Source organism: Canis lupus, chromosome 19, assembly GCF_003254725.2.
Source record: "Canis lupus dingo isolate Sandy chromosome 19, ASM325472v2, whole genome shotgun sequence".
NCBI lineage: Eukaryota > Metazoa > Chordata > Mammalia > Carnivora > Canidae > Canis > Canis lupus.
The window spans coordinates 23,048,483-23,069,437 of NC_064261.1; the positions used below are offsets into that span (position 1 = coordinate 23,048,483).

Below are 20,955 nucleotides of genomic sequence, written 5' to 3' on the forward strand. Positions count from 1 at the left end.
TTTCTCTGATAGAATACAATAATCAGGAGGGGAAATGTATGTTGATGTTGCTATTTTAAATTACAACTACCTTTACTTTCCCATAAAATAATAAAACAACTACCTTTACCTTCCCATGAAATAATAAAACACTTGTCTAAAGGGGGAAAAATTGAATCATATCCATGTTCCATCAAGCTGAGCAGCATCACCTCAGAATACAAATGATTCTGTTACTTTTCTTTTTTTATTCTTATTTAAAAAAAAAAAATTGGAGCTCAATTTGCCAACATATGGCATAACACTCAGTGCTCATCCCGTCAAGTGCTCCCCTCAGTGCCCGTCACCCAGTCACCCCAACTCTCCACCCACCTCCCTTTCCACCACCCCTTGTTCGTTTCCCAGAGTTAGGAGTCTCTCATGTTCTGTCACCCTCACTGTTACTTTTAAATAGTTTTTAAAGACTTTTGTTCTCATTATAAAAATAATACAAGCGTTAGAATGGAAGTAATATATAATTCTCAGAGGAAATTTGAAAATGCAGAAAAGTATAAAGAAAATATAAATCACACAAAATTCTTCCATTCAAAAACAACTAGTATTAATATTGTGGGGTTTTTTTTTCAAGTCTTCTGTGTATGTATTTTGTGTAAGGTCCTCCTTTTTTCATGTAACATTCCATGACCTTTATCCATGTCGTTAACAATTCCTTACACTCAGGAATGTAATAGCTGCCTGATTTTTCATCATGCAATGACACCTCGTGTTTTTGAGCACTTCAGCAACCTCATTGTACAGAAATTCACTTTAACACAATTATGGGGCCATCTTCCTGGTACCAGTGGGGTGATAGGACAGTGACAAGGAGGAAAGGGAGAGGCAGGCGATGGGATAAGATGTGATATGTGCCCCAGAAAAAGTTGACGGCCCCAAAGGAGTGGACTTAGCATTTTGGGAGAGATGGAGCAAGCAAGGTTACAACTCAAAATCAAGAAGAAAAAGCAAACCCAGAAGGAAAGATAAAATGTCCCAGTCCACTGCCAATGCCATTATGAGGGCTCTCAGACATAGGACTCAGGTCTGGGCAGAGTAAAATCCCAAACAGTCCCAAAGAACCATCTGCTCTGAGCTGGGCTGTGGGGAAAGAGAAGAGGGAAGGCGAAGCAGCAACCACCAGCTTTGCCAAAGGGATTCAGAGTGGAAACTGGCAAGGAGGGGTAGGAGAGACGTGGACAAGTGTGAGCAGCTGGGAGAGTAGTGAGTGGTGCTCAAGTCCTCCCCAAGGACATCTAGCCCCTCCTCATCCCTCCAAAGGCATGTTTAAGGAGAATCACAAGATGGAAGTGGCAATGAAGGAAGATTGGTTAAGCAGCTGTGTGCACGACTGATAAGAAGAGAATGCTGGAAATGGAGACCACATAGGAGTGGACTGGTTTGGGCCTTCCCATGTCCACTCCTCTCCTCCAGGTGGTAGGACCCTAGTGTTTTTTGGGGAGCCCATTCCTCACTATATCAGCCTTGATGGGACAGCAACTAAAGAGTCCACCCTCCCCCAGATGGGAAAGGAGCTTGAAATACTGGCTCTGGGACATGAATCAGTGCAGAGCCCAGTGTAGGCTGGTAGTCACTCATCCTGCCAGGTACCCCAGAAAGAGACTGTCCTGGGACTCCTGCTCCTGTCCTAGTCAATTCAAACCATCATCATCTCTGGTGGCTGCTGCAAAGTCCTTGAAAACTTTTCCTTGAGTTCGCCACACAGTTCCTGTAACTTTTCTCAAAAAATTCTGCCCAGTGCTCCAGACCCACAAAAGAATGAGTGTCACAGTGCCACAAGCATATCTACACTCCAGGCCCAGGGGATGCCCTGTCATCTTATCCAGATGAGCTGCTGGAATTCACCAAGGTCATGAGCTGGCTGGGGGTGGTACTCCAAGAACTCTGGTCTGTCTGCCCCAGAACTGGGTGGATTTTCCTGACCATGGCTCAGACCTTTTGTATGCTTAGCAGCCAACTGCCCAAAGGTCTGAAACCTCTGAGGCACTGAGCCCAGGGCAGCCCATCCACAGGACCCAGACCTTGCCAGGGAAGAACAGAACCCAATCGTCAGAGATGCCAGAATCCCAGCACCACCTCAGGGAGCTCTCATTTAGAATCACACCAGGAAGTCCTTCTGTAATGGTGTGTGTGGACACAGCACATAAAATTGCAGCTTGGTTCCTCTTCCTGAAAATTTGCCCATTTCAAACAGTTATCAGAATAAACTGGAGGAGGTTTCAGTTATGGGAGGGGCTTGAACACCAGGGCCACTGTCTCAGAACTGATGTGCATTCTCCCTGTTCTAAGTGAGAGGATTCAGGGCAATCGGGGAGGTGGGCATGTGTGTGTGTGAGTGTATCTGAGTGTCCACTGAGGCTGTAAACCTGTAGGTGTGGTTGCAGGACTCCAGGTGGGAGAAGGCAGGGCAGGGGCAGAGGGGGGTGGCCACAGACCTGAGTTCTGCTGGTTGGCAGTGCTCCCTGGCACAGACTCTAGTGGATGGAGGGAAGCTATACTAAAACCCCTTCTACCTGGATGGAACTCTGGAATGTTGAGGTGAACTTGGCCACGGAAGGCTGAGAGGCAGGCAGATGGGATGTGGGATAGAGTTGCCTGGGTTTTAAGGGGGAGAAGTGGAAGCACTGTGAGGTCCCTATCTAGTAGTCTAGTCCAGTCCCCAGGCCTGAGCACACAGACCCTACCCCTGCCTTTTTTAAATATAGGGACCCACCACACTTTGATAATAAATATCTGCTGCCCAACCCCAAACAGATTCCTATGAATGTTTGTGCCCTTCCCTCATGTGAACAGTGCCTTTCCTCCCTGGCAGCGTGGACATCTTGGAGATAAGAATGTGCCATGAGAGCTCATTCAGAGCCCCTTTGGGGAGCCAGGACCCACTGCAGAACAGGCAGGAGAACGGGCCCTGGGCTAGGGAGAAAGCAAGACTCGTACCATGTATGTCACCCTTTCTGCTGGGCCCTTGCCCCTTCTTGGCTTCCCCTCCAGCTGGTGTGACCTAGGGAGCTTTGTGAGATCAGATGTGTCCCTCCCCCACAGGTGTCCAGGCAGCATTGGAATTAACTGGCCCAAAGGACCACTCTCTACCGAAGCCAGCACCAGACACCTCTAAATGCATAGCTAGCCTCTGCACAAGGGCCGAACCAACTTCTCCTCAGACTATTTTAGGACCCTGCAGACACAAAGGTAAGACCACAGGCTGGACTCCCCAAGACCCATCAACCTAGGTGCAAACACACAAGGGAACTGTTTTCTCCTGAGTAGGTGTGGGCAGTATGATGGTGAGGGAATGCTCCTTTCTCCCTGGGGTCATCTCTGCCAGATAGCCCTTCGCCAAGACAGTAGCTACAGGAAGAGAATAGCCCTGCCAGCAGCAATGAGGCAGAGCATCCCACATAGACAAATAGAAATATCTGCAGAATCGGATTGGGGTTCACTCGGATGTAAATGTCAATGGAGATCACCCACTCTGTTTTCAAGGAAGCCCAGCAATCTGTCATGTGCATGGTGTGTGATTGCAAGAGACATCTCTTTCCGACTTCTAGCACCACATCATTAATCTCCCATAGCTGCTGGAGACCAGGGAGCATGTCTGTGGACAGTGTGATCATCCAGCCGCTGGCCTTCTTAACCACATCCGTCCCCAGATAGTCATCACACCCAGAATGAGGAACTGGGAGGTCTGGGGCAGCCACATGAGGAGGAAATGGGATGTACAAGTCAGGAAGGCATCTGACATCTCAAGGTCAGTTCAACTGAAAACTCATCACAACTATGCAGAGGCTGACAGATCGTTCTGTGTGAAACTATGTGTGCTTTCCAGCTGAGGGGCCTCCTCCACAGAGCCTCATCCTATAGGGACTGAAGGAGGGAAGCAAACAGAGGAAGAGACAAAGAAAGAGGCAACCCAGCCAAGACTGAGGAGGCTTTGTTGACTCTTAAAAACATCACTTTTCTGTAATACACAGCAATTCGGAGCTGGAAGGAAACTCAGAGATAGTTGGCTTCAATAATTTGTTCTGTTTTCTCGAAACTGAGACCAAAGGACAATGACTTTACTGGTTCACAAAGTGACGGCCCTGGGAAGGAAATCCATATCCCTTGCCAGTATTTACTCAGACAGAACTCTGATTCTCCACCCAGGAGCGGGTGCAATATTCAGTAAGCATCATTTCATCATTTGTATGCAAGACCCTATGCGAGGTGCCCTGACAGATCACAGAAGACAAATAATCACACAAATCATTATTTAGTATGAATTGTGCCAACTGCATGTGAGGCTAACACTCATAATCAGGGACCTGACTCAGTCCAGGACACAGAGACAGGGAAAACTTTCCTAAGGAGACGACATTTAACTTGAGACTGGAAAGGTTAGCCCAACAAAAGGTGGGCAGAGAGTTTCCAGGAAGAGGGTGTCTTCCTATCCTCTCCCTCTCTCTTGTCTTCTCTTCCTCCTTCTCTAATGGCTTGCTCCAAACCAGCTGACCACATTTCTGGCCCAGTACAGCCATTACAAGTGCCCCGTGCCCAAGCTTCACACAGTCACCTGTGTTCCTCTCACCCAGCATTTCAGATCCTGCCCTGCCTCTAGGAGCCCAGCCTCCTCCAAACACATCACTGTGTGAGTTGTGGGTTCTGCTGCTGTAGAGCTTCAGACCCCACCCTATACCAGTCACAGGGCTGGACCACCACACACTTGCAGTAGTGCATCAACGAATGAATGAATTGAATAATGCACCCATAAGGTGTGGCAAGATACAACTTGAGGGCAACTCTGAGATTCCTACTCTCCAGTCTCCATCTGGCCCAGTGGATGTGCTCTTGAGGCCTGGGAGGGGTCCAGACCTTTCTCCACATGAGAAAGAGCCATTTTAGACCTGTCCCCTCAAGATGCTTTTCCATTCAGTGGTCCAAAAATTGCCTCATTGAAACTGCCTCCTCCTGTTTGCTAATCCCTTAAAGCTTTGTGAAGTTCTTTATTTCCATTCCTTCCTTTCATCACAGCCTCATGAGAAAGCAAATGACTTCAAGCCCCTGGTGTCCCCTCTGGGGTGGTAGTGGAGAGTGATCAGGGCAGGAAGAGATTTAATTAGAATGACCTCTGAGGGCCTTCCCCTCTAATATTCCAGCACTCCCAGACAATCAAGACAATCAAGAATTCCAGACTTCAGGAAAACATGACCCTAAGCAAGGACAGTGACTTGCCCTAGACCCTCTGGCTCACCTGTGGCAGGGTTAGGGTTCTGGCTGTGGTCTCCGGTCTGGAACCACAATCTCACCTTCCCAGCAACTTTTCAGGAAGTATGTCAGAGCTCTGCCTGCATCAGCTTCAGTTTCTTCATGCCAAGTCACAGGGAGACCTCTGTTTGGGAACTCAAAAAAACAGGTGCTCCAAAGCACTGCATCCAACCAGCAGACCTGCAGCCTTAATTCCCGGGCCTGTTACATCTGAACCTACTAGGACAGGCTCTGAGCATAAGGGAAATAGCCATCTTGTTCAGACCCGGTCTGCTCCTTCCACTACCCCCACACTTCCCAGGAGTCAGGGCTGCAGAATGATCAATAGATAAATATCTCAGTTACCAAGATACCCTGTCAGGGTGTCTGACAATCTGTGACCTCTTGGCTCACCCAAGTGAACCTGAGTTCACTCAGATTAGTTCATAGATCAGTGTGAACCAGTCACTTGAATTGGTGACCTACACATGTGAAGTGGTGCTAGTGAACTGGAATTTAAAAGGACTTCCCTGAAGTGTTTCTGGGGAAATCACAAGAATGGTCCCTTGCCAATTATGATATCAATGCCCCAGGAAAGTCTGTTAGAGGAACTTCAGTTTTCTGTGTTGCACAATCTCCAGCAAAGGATCCCAGGGAACTTCTTGGAGGGAAACAAAGAGTATCGCAATGCTGCAGCCCCAGAGTGGGGCACAGTGCAGCCTTCTCAGGGACCTGGAACAAGGCCCCCACCATACCAGAGGCCCAGCATCCACCCAGCTATGCAGGCTTTGTGTGCAACAGCGACATCATGTGGTAGCTACAGAAACAATAGTGTTCTGGTTGGATTCTTCAGCTATTTCTCTCCCCTGGTGCCTGGAAGCAGGCGCAGCTCCAGGTTCATAAATAGTTCAGGGAGTTTCTGCCCTTCCTACCAGTGAAGGCTGGTGAACACTCTAGTAGTTCCTTAACAGGAAACCATATATCCCTAAGTCAACCAAGCTGGTAAGGGAGGGTCATTCCACTTTTACATGCATCTGTCTTGTTTGATGATCATTAACATTCCCACACTGTATGAATTTTGCATTTAAAGATGTTTAGGAGTAAACAATTTCACCCAAATCACATACCCCAAATAAATGGCAATGCTGGGATCTAAACCAGGCTTTTGTGACTAGCAGGGTCCATATTCCTGCACTTCCCAAAGTCCCTCTCTACCCACACCAGAAGCCAGAAACCACAAAGCATCTCAGGGTGCATTGCTTCCAGGTACTATCTCCCTTTGGGTTTAGCCTGGTTAAAACTTCCCTGGAAACTCAGCCTTATACACAACTTCTCCAGTCACATTTGGTTCACATGTGGCCTGAGCCCCTTGGATCAAAGACCGTATGTGCCACATGACATGGTTCTTTTTCCAGTCTCCCCTTTTTTGCTTAGCTGGTGCAAGAAACATGTCTAAGCAATCAACATAACTTCCATGGGAAGTGTGGGGGTAGTGGAAGGAGCAGACCGGCTCTGAACAAGATGGCTATTTCCCTTTTGAAAATCAATTTGTATTCTTTCAGCCTGAGTGTCATTAACAACTTCTGCTAATACAGCAGTAATGAACATCTGGAAACCCAGCAGCTGTTGGGAGAATGAGGTATAAAAAACACTAAGATGACAGCTTGTTTTCCATAAGCTACATTAACTCTGGGCAAATAGGAGAGGCAATGGGCAAAATGGAAACTGGAGAGAGAGGAAGGGAAGGGCAAGGAATGAGCATGTACTCCCAGGAACAGATTCACTGTTCAAAGGCACTCACTCCTTGAGCACTGGTGGCCTGCCTTCTCTGAGCCAGACTTTCTGGAGGTAAGGAACCTGTGCTCCCAGGGATTCCCCTGGTCATTTGGAGGCCAACAGTTCAGTTTATGGAGTCTCCATGCAGTTGAGCACCAGGTGCTCAGAGAAATTCCAGCAAGAAGGAAAGCTGGCTGAGCAGGCTTAGAAGGCTTTCTAGGCATCAGACATTTAGACCTGGCCTTGAAGCCTGAGTAAGGGTTTGTGAAGTGAGCAAAGGAAGTACACACTCCTGGTGTGAGGACAGGGAGTCCTGAGGAGATCCTGGGGATGCCGGGTGTGGTCAGAGCAATATCACTGGAGTAGTAGAGATGGAGGTCCATCCACAGAAGGACTGGGAGGCCCTTAAGGGGTGTGTGGTAGGTCCTAAAAGTAGAGAGTGACATCTGTATTGTTAAAGCCACATGAAAGGTGGGACTAGTGACCATCCCCATGGGTGGTCATGGGATCCACCTTCATGGCTTTCCTTATCCAGCACCATAAGCACCCAGCAAGATTTAGCAAGCACCAGGGTAGAAGAGGTCTACCTTTATGGGATCCACAGGGAGCAGAATCAACCAACCAATGTGATACATAGCCTGGCAAGGTACTATTTCAGATGGAGTGGCCTTAAGTGGTTTCTCAGAAAAGATTGGAGTGAGCAGGTGTTTGAGGGCATGAAAGCATGAGCCAAGGGACTTTGCAGAGAGCAGGTGCTTCCAGAGGAGGAACCATCAAGGATAAAGCCTTGATGTGCTCTGGAAGAATCCTAAAGCCAGGGAAGGTTGGAGGGAAGTTGGTGAGAGAAGAGATGCCAGAGTAAGGGAGCCCACTTGGGCCCACCTGCCACAGCTCAACCCCTGAGGACCACCTGACTCCACTGGGGAGAGCAGAGCTTGGCTATCTCCAGGCCTTTCAGGAGTTACTCCCTGAGGTGTTGGGCGGCTCCTCCTTCCATGAGACTCAGCATGCCTACTCCTCATGACTGCTTAGACATCTGGGAGAGGTGGTAGCCCACAGTGGAGGACTGGAAGGGGCAGCATTCCTCTGGGGTTTCACTCTCTTTTGGTGAGATCTCTCCTTGTTCTGTGGCCCAAGCCTGGGAGTCATCTTTCAATGTTTCATAGATTTAATCTAAAATGCATCAGCAGGCCCTTGGCATACACCCAGTCCCATGCTGAACAGTGTCATTGGAAGACTCTCCCAACATTTTTATAACATATCTTTCCTTCACCAAAAAGATAAGTCTCAATTCCAAAAAATCAGATAATTCGGGAAATGCACATGCGCACACGCGCGCGCGCACACACACACACACCACAAAAATCACACTGGAGAAAATGTTCATAATCCTACTTCACAGTTGATAGTTCAGTGTTTTCCTATGTGTACAGATGGGCAGAAATACATACTTATGGTGTTTGCTTCTGTGTTTGCTTTAATCTACAGAAGCTGGTTTTTCTGCTCATCAAAGTAGCATCACTTTTTTGTAGTGCAGAACAGCAGGACATGAAGGCCTAGCTGACATTTTGGGGACCCTTTGGAATCTCTGGTTTGCAGGCTGATGATGGATTGATTGGCACCCAGGCTTTGGTGAGAAGGTGGAAGAGACACCTACCTCTGCTTCCTGAGATGTGAAATGAGGGTGACATTTTTGGCCTCTGAACTACGTTACCCTGAGGAAAGGCCCATCTCTTCTAGTGACCTGGACTCAGTACCAGCAGTGAGGACTCAGAGGTTCAACCTGCACATCATCTCAGAAACCACCTAGTCCCGTAGTGGAACTTTGGGAAGCAGTGGCTGAACATGAGAGAGTGAGCTCAAAGAACTACCCCTTGTCAGGGAGGCACCAGCAGATGGGTCTTCCCAGCAGGGAAGTCTCCATGCAATGAGTCAGCAGAAAGCATGAGGTGGGGATCTCTGTAGCAGCAGCGAAAGAGGGAGGAGACACAAGGTCTCTTTCACCTAGTGTCTAGACACAGTGCAAGTTTGGATTGCTTTGACTACTATAGTTTTGTAGTAAGCTTGGAAATCAGGAAGTAGGAGACCTCCCACTTTGTTTTTCTTTTTCAATGTTTTTGGTGGTTTTTTTGTTTGTTTTTTGTTTTTGTTTTGTTTTGTTTTAGCTACTGGCAATTACATATGAATTTGAGGATTGATTTTTCCATTTGTGCAAAAAAAGGTTATTAGAAATTTGATAGGGATTGCACTTAATCTGTAGATGACTTTGGGGAGCATTGCTGTCTTAGCAATATTGTCTTCCAATCCATGGATATGGGATAGCTTTCCATTTAATTAGACCCTTTCAAATTTCTTTAAGCAATGTTTTAGAGTTTCACTGTACAATTGTACAAGTCTTTCTACCACCTTCTTTGAATTTATTCCTAGGTATTTTATTCTTTTGGACGCTATCATAAATGGAACTGTTATCTTAATTTCTTTTCAAATTATTCACTGCTGGTATGTAAAATCACAACTGATTTATGTGTGTTATCTTGTACCCTGTAACTTTGCAAATTTAGTAGGTCTCATAGTTATTTTGTAGATTCTTTGGTATTTTCTATAAATAGAATTATGTCATCTGCAAATAGAGATACATTCTCTTCTTTTCCAGTTTGGATGCCTTTTATTTCTTTGTCCTGTCTGGATACTCTGGCTAGGACTTTCAGTACAATGTTGAATAGAATTGGCAAAAGCAAACATTCTTGTCCTGTTCCTAATCTCAGAGGAAAAGCTTTCAGTCTTTCATCATTGGGTATGATGTTGACTGTGAGTTTTTCATAAATGCCTTTTATCATATGAAGGAATTTCCCTTCTATTCCTACTTTGCTGAGTATTTTTATCATGAAAGGATGCTGGATTTTTTTCAAGTGCTTTTTTTGCATCTGTTGAGATATATGTGGGGTTTTTTTCCCTTTCATTCTATTAATGTGGTATATTACATTGACTGATTTTCCTATGTTGAGTCACCATTGCATTTCTTGGATAAATCCCATTTGGTCCGATAGATAATCCTTTTAACGTACTGTTGCATTTGGTCTGCGAGTATTTTGACAGGAAAAATTCATAAGGCCTATAAGTCTATAGTTTTCTTGTGGTGTTTTTGTATAACGTTGGTATCAGGCCTTATAGAATGTGTTAGGAAGTTACTAAGTATTGAAGTGTGTCCCACTGAAATTCACATATTGAAGCCTTAACCCCCAGTGTAACTGCATTTGGAAGTAGGGCCCTTAAAAATGTAACTAAGGTTAAATGAGGTCATAAGGATGGGGTCCTGATCAATGGGACTGGTCTCCTTATAAGAAGAGGAGAAGACACCAGACAGAGGAAAGTCCATGTGAGGACACAAGAAGGCACCTGTTTGCAAGCCAGGAAGGGAAGTCTCACCAGAAACCACGCCTGCTGGTGTCTTGATCTTAGACTTCTAGCTTCTAGAACTGTGACAAAATAATTATTTAAGTCACCCTATCTGTAGCACCCTGTTATGGCAGCTGGAGCTGATTAATATAGAAGTATTTTCTACTCTTCTATTTCTTAAGAGTTTGAGTAGAAGTGGTGTTAATTAACACACACACACACACACACACACACACAGTAGAATTCACCTTGAAGCCATTTGATCATGGACTTCTCTTTGTTGAGAAGTTTTTGATTACTGATTCAAGGGGAGGTGGGTGGGGGTGGGGGTGAATAGGTGACGGGCACTGAGGGGGACACTTGACAGGATGAGCACGGGGTGTTATTCTGTATGTTGGTAAATTGAACACCAATAAAAAATTAATTTATTAAAAAAATCTCTTTACTCATTATGTCTGCAGAGATTTCCTATTTCATCTATAGTCAGTTTTGACAACTTGTGTTTCTAAAAATGAGTCTATTTCATTTAGATTACCTAATTTGTTGCAGTACAATTATTCATAATATTCTCTTATAGTCCTTTTAGTTTCCATATGGTTGGTATAATGTCCACACTTACGTTTCTGATTTAGTTATTTGTCTTCTCTCTTTTTTCTTAGCCAGTCTCTTTAAAGGTCTACCAAATTTCTTGACCTTTTCAATAAGCCAGCCTTTGCTTTGATTTTCTCTATTGTTTTTCTACCCTCTTCTTCAATTATTTGCACTCTAATTTTTATCATTCCTTTACTTTGGGTTAGTTTGCTTTTATTTTGGTAGTTACTTGTGGCACAAAGCTAAGTTGGTGATTTGAGAACTTTCTTGTTCTTTAATATGTATTTACAGCTCTAAATTTCCCTCTGAGCACTGCTTTGACTGTATCCTATAAGCATTAGTGTATTATGCTTCTGTTTTCATTCATCTCAAAGTGTTTTATAATTTCTTTAGTGAGGAATGCCTGGGTGGCTCCGTGGTTGAGCATCTGCCCTTGGCTCAGGGCATGATCCCAGGATCCTGGGATCAAGTACCACATCAGGCTCCACACAGGGAGCCTGCTTCTCATTCTACCTATCTCTGTCTCTGTGTGTGTGTGTGTGTGTGTGTGTGTGTGTGTGTGTCTCATAAATAAATAAATAAAATCTTTAAAATATATATATGTAATTTCTCTAGTGATACTTTCTTTGACACATTGGTTATTTAAGGAGGTGTTGTTTAATTTCCATGAACGTCCTTATTTTCCAGTTTTCCTTCTGTTATCAACTTTTAGCTTCACTCCATAGATGATACTCCTATGATGTCAATCTTTTAAAATTCATTGATAATTAATTGTTTTATGGCCCAAATATGGTTTATCCTGGAGATAGTTTCTTTGGTTTTTTTATTTTTTTGCATATTTGTTTATTGGAGTTCAATTTGCCAACATATAGTATAGCACCCAGTGCTCATCCTATCAAGTGCCCCCCTCAGTGCCCATCACCCCGTCACCCCATCCCCCCACCCACCTCCCCTTCCACTACCCCTTGTTCATTTCCCAGAGTTAGGAGTCCTGGAGAGAGTTTCAAAGGCACTAGAGAAGAATGTGTATTCTGTTCTTGGGTAGAGCATCTTTATATGTATGTTAGATCTGGTTGGTGTATGATATTGTTCAAGTTCTTTATTTCCTTATTGATCTGTCTAGATGTTCTATCATTGAAAGTTGGATATTGAAGTCTCCCATTATTATAGAACTATCTGTTTTTCTCTTCAATTTTTGTCAATATTTACTTCATATATCTGGGGCTTTGTTTTTGGTATGTACAAGTTTATAATTTTTCTGTCTAATGTTCTTCTTCGTCTCTTTGTAATAATTTTTCTGCTTAAAATCTATTATGTCTGATACTAGTATAGCCACTCCCGCTTTCTTTTCCTTTCCTTTCCTTTCCTTTCCTTTCCTTTCCTTTCCTTTCCTTTCCTTTCCACCTATTTTTCTTTGGGTTTCAAGTGAGTCTATTATAAGCAGGATACAACTGGATTCTGTGGATGGGGGAGCGGGGGACGGGGTGTGTGTTAATCTATTCTGCCAATCTCTGTCTTTTAATTGATTAGTTTAATCCATTTACATTTAAAGTTATTACTGATAGTGAAGAACTTATTCTGCCATTTTACCATTTTTATGTCTTACACAATTTTTTCTCAATTTCGCCTTCTTTGGTGTTTGATTTTTTTCTAGTGTAATTACTTGACTCTCTATTTTTTTTGCATATTTTTAATTTATCTTATTAGTGGTTAGTATGGAGATTAAGTTAATATTCTAAATTTAAAACACTAGTTTTAATTGATACCAACTTAGTTTCAACGACATACATTAATTCCAATCCTATCCCACTCCATCACCCTTTTGTGTTAATATTGTCATAAGTACATCTTTATACATTGTGTGCTCATTAAGATAGATTTATAACTATCATTTTATGCATTTGTCTTTTAAACCATATAGGAAGCAAAAACGGAGTTATAATAAAAATGCAACAATATTAACTTTTGTATTTACATATATAGTTACATTTACTAAAGATCTATATCTCTTCATATAGCTTTGAGTTACCTTCTAGTGTCCTTTCATTTCAACTTAAAGTACTCTCTTCAGCATTTCTTGAGGGCAGACCTACTAACAACATACTCTTTCTCTTGTTTACCTAAGAATGTCTTAACTTTTTCATTTTTGAACACCAGGCACCAGACATAGAATTCTTGGATACAGGGTTTTTTCCCTCTCAGTTCTTTAAATATATCATCCCACTGCTTTCTAGCCACCATGGTTTCTGATAAGAAGCTAGCCATTAATCTTATTAACTATCCTTTGTACATGACAAGTTGCTTCTGCCTTGCTACTTTTTTCTTTGCCTTTAACTTTTGACAGATTGATTATAATGTGTCTCAATGTGGTTCTCTTTAAGTTTCTTCTGCTTGAATTTTCTTAAATTTTTTGGATGTGCAGATTTATGTAACCGTCCTCAAATCTGAGTAATTTTCAGCCATTATTTCTTCAAATATCTTTTCTGCTCCTTTCTCTCACTTCCATGCTTGCTTTCACTCTCACATTTGCTTTCTTCTTCTGGGATTTCCATAATGTGCATATTGACCTATTTTGTGATGTCTTATTGGTTCCTTAGGCTCTATTCATTTTTCTTCTTTTATCTCGGACTGGGTAATTTCAATTGCTCTATCTTCAGGATCACTGATACTTTCTTCTGTGGAAACTCTCTATTGAAATATTTATTCTAGCAATTGTACTTCTCAGCTCCAGAGTTTCTATTTGGTTCCTGTTTATAATTTCTGTCTCTTTATTTATAGTCCATAATTGTTCATACATTATTCTTCTCATCCTCTTAGTTCTTTGACCATGGTTTTCTTCAACTCTTTCAGTATATATGAGAGAGTAAATCTAAAGTTTTTGTCTAGTAAACTCAATGTCTGGGCTCTCACAGGGATAGTTTCTATCATTTTTCTGCTGAGACATAGACATTTTGAATATTGTAGTATAATAAATCTGGAAATAGGATTCTTCTACATCCACAGGGATTGCTATTTGGGTTTGCTGAAGGCTACAGTCATCTATTTGTTTAGTGACATTTCTAAACTATTTTTATAAAATCTATATTCTCTGTTCTGTGTGATCATTGAAGCCTTTGTTCTGTCCTAATGGTCAGATAGTGACATGATAGAGATTTCCATGAATGCCTGAATCCAGTAAGAAAACAAACAAACAAAAAAGATGTTCTATCTTTTTAAATTCTTTCAGTAGATGCTACCCAGGATGTCGCGTGAGCCATAGGGGTTGAAACAATGGCCAGCATTTATGTTGGCACCTCAGTTACTTATCAAGACAGAACAAAACACACAACCTCATTTTTGGAGGGCAAGGTTTATTGCCCTCCTTAGCAAGCACACTAGGAAGGTAGGCCATTTTCTCCATGGCTGCATGCCTTGATGCTAGGGAATGAGGAATGGTAGCTGCTACACAAATACCAAAATTTACCAGCCCCTTTCTTCATCATGCACTCCCCCGGATTCAATAAGGTTTTGTCTAGATTCCAGAGTTCCAAAATAGTTGATTCTGACAATTCATGCCAGCTCAATGGTTGGTGTGTTTGGTGTTTTTTTTTTGTTGTTGTTGTTTGTTTGTTTTTTGTTTTTGTTTTTTTTTTAGATTTAGTTATTTATTTGAAAGAGAGAAAATACATGGGGAGAGGGAGGAAGAGAGAATCCTAAACAGACTCCACTCTGAGTGCAGAGCCTAACATGGAGCTCAATCCCATGACCATGAGATCACAACCTAAACCAAAACCAAGAATTGGACACTTAACTGACTACACAACCCAGACACCTTGCCCAATGGTTGTTTTGCTGGAAGGATCAATTCCTGGAACTTTCCATTCTGACATCCTCTATGACATGTAACTGATTGTTTATCTACCATTTTGTGAATCACTTCCCTATTTTTCCATGGATATTACCATATTGTGTTATTTCTCTCTCTTTTGGTGTAAGTTTTGATCATTTATATTCACTTGGGAAATCTATTGAGTTGTATTAAGCAATTTCTTAACTCCATTTCAATCTCCTCCACATCTGAAATACTTCCCCCTTCCTAATCTCTTCTGCTTTAGGTTCCTCCTTCTTCTCCACCATGAAGATGCAATGCTTTCTTTGGCATGATCAGATTAAACATACAATGAAAGGTTTTCCTTTCTAATTATAGTTCAATTTCCAAAATTTCACAGATTCCTTTTTATTAACTAGACTAAATCCAGATTTATCCCTGAGCTGATCACACTCCATTCACTTGCATCCCAGGAGAATTTCCTGAGTGTTTGAGTAAAGGAGCTTCTGTGGTGAGGGACTGTGGACTTCACATTAATCCAGGCTGTGCCCACAGGGAGCCATCCTGCCTGCAATGCCATCCATCATGTATATCCTGGTGAAACACACAGGGACAATCAGGACCAGCCAGCAATTTATATCTTTTGTTGAGGGTTTCCCAAACAACCAGTTCTGGCACATATTTATGGCTCAGGGGTTTTAATTCATTAATTTCTGTTCCTATCTATTAATTCCTTTTTCCAGCTTTTTTTAAAGTTTACTTTAAAAAATTTTAAACTTTTTTAAAGTTTATTTTTTTGTTTTCTTTTTAAGTTGAATTGAAAGCTTACTTAATTTATCTTTTCTAACATTGAAGGCAGTTAGGGTCATGAATTTCTTCATTATAACCTTGACAGATTTCCTAGGCCTGGATACATAGAGTTTTCAAATTGCTGTTTTCTTAGTATTCAACAATGTAGTTTCAAATTTCTCCTTGATTCAAAAGTTATTCAGGAAATGATTGCACTGTTTTTGTGTTTGTTTAGTTTTCATGTTGATGGAGGGTTTTTTTGTTTCTATTTTGTTATTACTCTCCATTTTCAATGCACTGGGTCAAAGTACTGACCTGCACAATTTCTATTAAGAGGAATTTACCGAAAATTTTCCTTGCTTGTTGCCTAATGAATGAAATGTTTTTGTAAGTGTCCCATGGGCACTGGGGAAAAACATGACATCTTAGTATGAAGGGCACAGAGTTTGGTATGTAAACTTCATGTCAGCCCACTGATTATACCACTAGTGTCTCCTATTGATGCATAAAGCCCTGAGTGAACTGTGTTACATATTTTCACTATTATTGTGTTTCTGCAACATTTTCTGTGTGTCCATGGGTGCAGTTGAAGGAGCTGTTGCCAACCAAGGGGCCTAATGGTACTCTGAAATGCTATTGTTACAAAGAAATACAATTCCAATGGGTCACTAAGCAAAGGAGAGACAGCACATCCAGAGACAGTGGGAGGAGCCCCTGTGTGCCCTTTGAAGCCTGGTCTGCCCATCCAAAGGAAGGTGACACCTTGGCCTGTCACCTGTTGTACACAGGACATCTTTAGGCACTTTATGTTCCAATTCTGGGTCACGATCAGCATGTTTGCAGATTTTTCAGTTTCTATTGCTTCAGACAACAAGTCTACAGAAGCTGTTTGGAAAGTTATCCAGAAGTATGACACCAAGTTAAGGTAATTGAATTATACAACTAACTCCTGCTTAAAATCAAACCCATCTGCCCACCACATTCTGCCCCTTTATAGCTTTAGCCTCTGTGTCCCCTTAGAAGCAGAATTAAAGAGGTTTAAAAGGAAATTCCAGTGTGACTTTCAAGGGCCTTCTGGTTTTTCTTGCATTCATGTCATATGGCCCAGTAAGTTACTCTGGCTCCAGGCAATGTCCACTGACTAATCCAGTGTAAGACAGAAAATAGTCACATCTCTACTTCCTCCACTCCTCCTTCCTCCTTTCTTCTAGTTTTGTAATTCTTGAATCAATTTCTCTGTTTTTATTATCACTAGTATCTTTTAGTGACTTGTTTTGGAACAGTAATACATGCATCACAAATAAAACAGGAAAACACAAAGTAAGAGCATAATGGATGTTCCCAAAATGCTGGCAAACAAGCATCATGGAACCATGGGAACTCTCAGACACTTCAGACACCACTAATGGGGGCACAAAGTGATATAACCATTTTCAAAACAGTTGTTTTATCTAGTAAAATTAAAATACAATTATAACTAAAAATACAAAACTAAAATTAAAAATATACTTATAACCTAGAAATCCCACTTCTAGATATATATCCCAGAGGAATGTGAGCACTTGTGGATACATATAAGAAAAATCAAGTCGAAATATCCATATTAATCAAGTATTGGGCATAATTTATATGACCATAAAAAGTGAAATGGATAAGAGAACTCAGATATATTCATTCAATGGAATACCTTATAGCAAAATGAATTAACTACAGTCCATATGACTTTCCGAAACATAATGTCAAGTAGAAGCACCAAGACATAAAAGAACACAGGCAGCACTGTACATAATCTCCAATCCAAATCTCCACCTCCAAACTCCAGTCTCCAATGTCCAACTATCTATCCACACTTTTCACTTGCATCTCACATTCAATGTACATAGTCTGAATTCCTGACCTTTCCCCTCAAAGCTTATTCTTTCCACCACCATGGTTAATGGCAATTCTACCCTACCAGGGCTCAGGCCAAGTACCTTAGAGTCATGCTTGCTTCCTCTCTTCCTTTCATGTCTAAATCTTATGCCTACTGGCTCCACCTCAAATTCTATTCATAATCTGGCCATCAGATTCTGTGTTGAATGCTGGTCCAATCCACCGCCATCTCTCACTGTGCTAATGCAACAGTGCTTATGGATCTCCCTTTTTTCCCTAACACTGGCAAGATTCAGTGGCCCAACACAGTCTGGCCCTCTTGTGATCTCTATTCTGCTCCTCACTCATCCTGCTCCAGCCCTCTGGCTTCCTTCCTAAGCCTTCAGCATATCAAGCAGATTCTTGCCACAGGAACTTTGCACCTCTGTTCCCTTCACCTGGAACAGTCTTCCCCATATGTTTATCCCCATTGCTTTCTTAGGTCTGTATTCATATTTCAACCTCTTTAGAAGGTTGAGTTCTTTTGGGAACATGTTATATAAAACTGTTCCATTTCTCCTCCCCTTGGCATTCCCACCCCTGGGACATTCACTAGTTTCTGACATTTTCTGTAACTTACTTATTTGTTTAGTGTCGTTCATAGCCCACTACCATTTCTAGAATATTAATTCCATGAGGACAGGGATGTTTTTCTGTTTTGTGCATTGCTATGTGCAAGATGCCCAGAACACTGCCTGGCACATAGTATGTACTTATTTTATCAAGGGGTCTCTAGAAATCAGAGCCTGAGGTCAAATGTATGTGTTAATGCTTACAGGGAGCAAGGGTAAGGGAAAGAGGTGAGCCAGAGAAGGAGGGAAGCCTGTGGGCCTACAGCCAAATAGAACACAGCTAAAGAACACAGAGCAGCCATAGAAAGAGGAGGCACAGCTCTGTCACCTGCTTGCTCCTCTCACTGGCCAACATCTACCCTCTGGAACACTGATTTACCTTCTTCTGCTTCCTCTCCAAGCAGCCCCTCTGGACAGAGAGCTGTGAAGGTAGGATTCAGGGGTGTAGCCCCGGGGAGGCCCACACAGCACGATGAGATGGGTCACCACAGTGGCTTTATGCCCATGGTAGTGGCATTTGTACCACAGAAAGTCTGAAAGCCATCATGATGACCATTCCAGCCAGCAGGTGAGGCAAATGGCCAAGGCCAGGCAGGTCCAGGCCCAAGTTAACCATGTGGAGTGAAAAATCTGGGCTCGGTAGAGCACTCACTATATTTGCTGGCAAATGAATCCACTTTACCCAGCTGATTTGGTGTGCCACTTTAGCATATAATAAATTGCTGGAGTTATTTATTTTAAATCATTATTTTCCATTTTACATTCTATCTTCCATTATTTTTAGAGATATTTTCCTTCTGTTTTGTGCGATCATTTATGATAATTAACATAACTCAGTGCATGGTTTAATGGTTTAATAAAATCAGGCCTGACTACTTACTGGTTGCACATTCATATCATGACTTCCCTTTTTGTTTGCATATTCCTCCTTGAACAGTGGGAATCTGATATTGCACCCAAAACCAGTGAAGGCATCTTCTTGGACCCCCTCACTTTGTACATGGATGTCTATACAGCCTCCCTCTCAGATCTCATGTGGAGGGCTAGTGGCTAGCTCAGTGGGTAGCTGAGGCACCTGCATGGAGAGGTAGGTCAAGCCACAGGAAGTCTCCCCAGATGGACTTCACCTCTCCCTGCCCTTCCTTGCCCTTGTGCATCACAGCCAGCAGCAGGGAAGGTCTGGGCCAGGACCATTCCTGGCCATGTGGCCCACTCCTGGCCCCAAGGCTTCCCCACAAGTGTTTTGGAGTGGCTGGTAGTACCATTATACACTTAGTCTCACATAGTCACAGCAAGTGTCAATGATGTCAACAGTGTCAAGTGTGGTAAAATGTAATGAAGTAACCAGGACTAGGACAACCTAGGGAGTGTGGGCTCAGACCTGTCTTTTCACAGACTTAGCCAAGAAGAAAACGGTATGAAAGCCAGGGCTGGTGAAAACGTGTGGTGGGGACCAAGCCTGGCCAGGCCTGCAGTCATAGGAGCCTGGCACAACATGGGACAACAGAAAACTGAGGGATGGCAACACTAGTCAGCCAGTTCAGGCAGGGAGGCCAGAGAGTGTTCCTGAGGTAAAATCCTATGTCATGTACAGAAGTGAGGAGGACTCCCTGGAAGCCGAACATGCCTCAGAACCTGAGGAGGGAGGGTGGGTCCAGGCGAGGGGCCCAGGGCAGGAAATGTGAGCTAGGGCCATGGGGCAGCCTGCCAGCACCCACTCTGCACTTTTATTTACTTTGTCCCGGGCCCAGTAAGTCTGTCTCTATTTTATAATTACTGTATTATATAAGTTCTAGTAAATTGCCTTGAATCCTTTGCGGGAAGAGGAATGGCATTCATTAATTAACAAGTTAATTAGCAAGTCTTTTTCCATTCATTCTTTATGCCTGGGCCTGCCAATTCCCACAGCACCCACCTTGAGCACCCTGCAGGTGGGGCGGGGGCAGATTTGGTGAGAAGGCTGTGTGCTGGCAGGCAGGGTGGCCACACTCAGAGATCCTGAAGCCCATCTGCCTTACATGGCCTCTCCCTGAGAGGGTACCACCCTCTCAGGCATCCTGGCTACCTGAGCGTCCCCCACCCACGCTGCGCCCTACTAGCAAACAGCCCCACTTCCCTCCCTTCCTCCTAAGCCACACGCTGCCCTAGCCCCACCCCGCACTCATCATGGTGTCTGCGCCCACAGCCACTGTGTAGTTGGGCCAAGCTCAGCAGGCACAGGGCAGACCCCTTGGCAGCCTAACCCCAGCCTCCGTCAGGGACCACAGAGGATAGCCCCGACTTTGGTCCCTCCCCAGCAGTGTAAGTCAGGGCAGGCATGGCCTCCATGTGCCCCTACAGACCCACTTGTCCTGGAGCTTCATGTTGGATCTGGGCAATGAGAGGACTTTGCCAGAGCCTTGAGACAGACAGAAGCAGATCAGAACCAAGCCAGTGTCCTCTAGCTCTCTCTCCACCAGGCCACGTTGGGCAGGGACATGTCCTCTACCTGCGACCATGGCCTCTGTGAGAAGCCCTTTCCTACAACCAGAGCTTCTCCAGCCTCTGGTTGGCCTTCACCTCAGGCTGCTGGCAGCTCCCATGGTTGCTATGTCTTTATGCTCCCCAGTCACCAGGATGAGCCAGCCATTCCCTGCTGGGACCCTTTCCTGTACATCCTTTTCATTCCAGGCTGCCTCAGACAAGGCTCTTTCATTAACAAGGGAGAGAAATACACATAAGCCACTGTAAGTGCCATGTCAGACGTCCCCAAGGCCATCCTCACACTCGATGACTTGCTGTTATACTCACAAGTAGGATCCATCACAGCAAAAGGATGCAGACAAAAATCAGCAGAAGGAAAAGCACCCCGAAGAA

At 43.4% G+C, this 20,955-nt stretch overlaps 1 long non-coding RNA gene across 1 annotated transcript in view; it reads right to left on the bottom strand.

Annotated features, from left to right (window-relative positions):
• The window catches only part of LOC112652458 (uncharacterized), a 62,876-nt gene that overhangs the window by 41,623 nt on the left and 298 nt on the right, over positions 1 to 20,955 (bottom strand). The window lies entirely within an intron of this gene.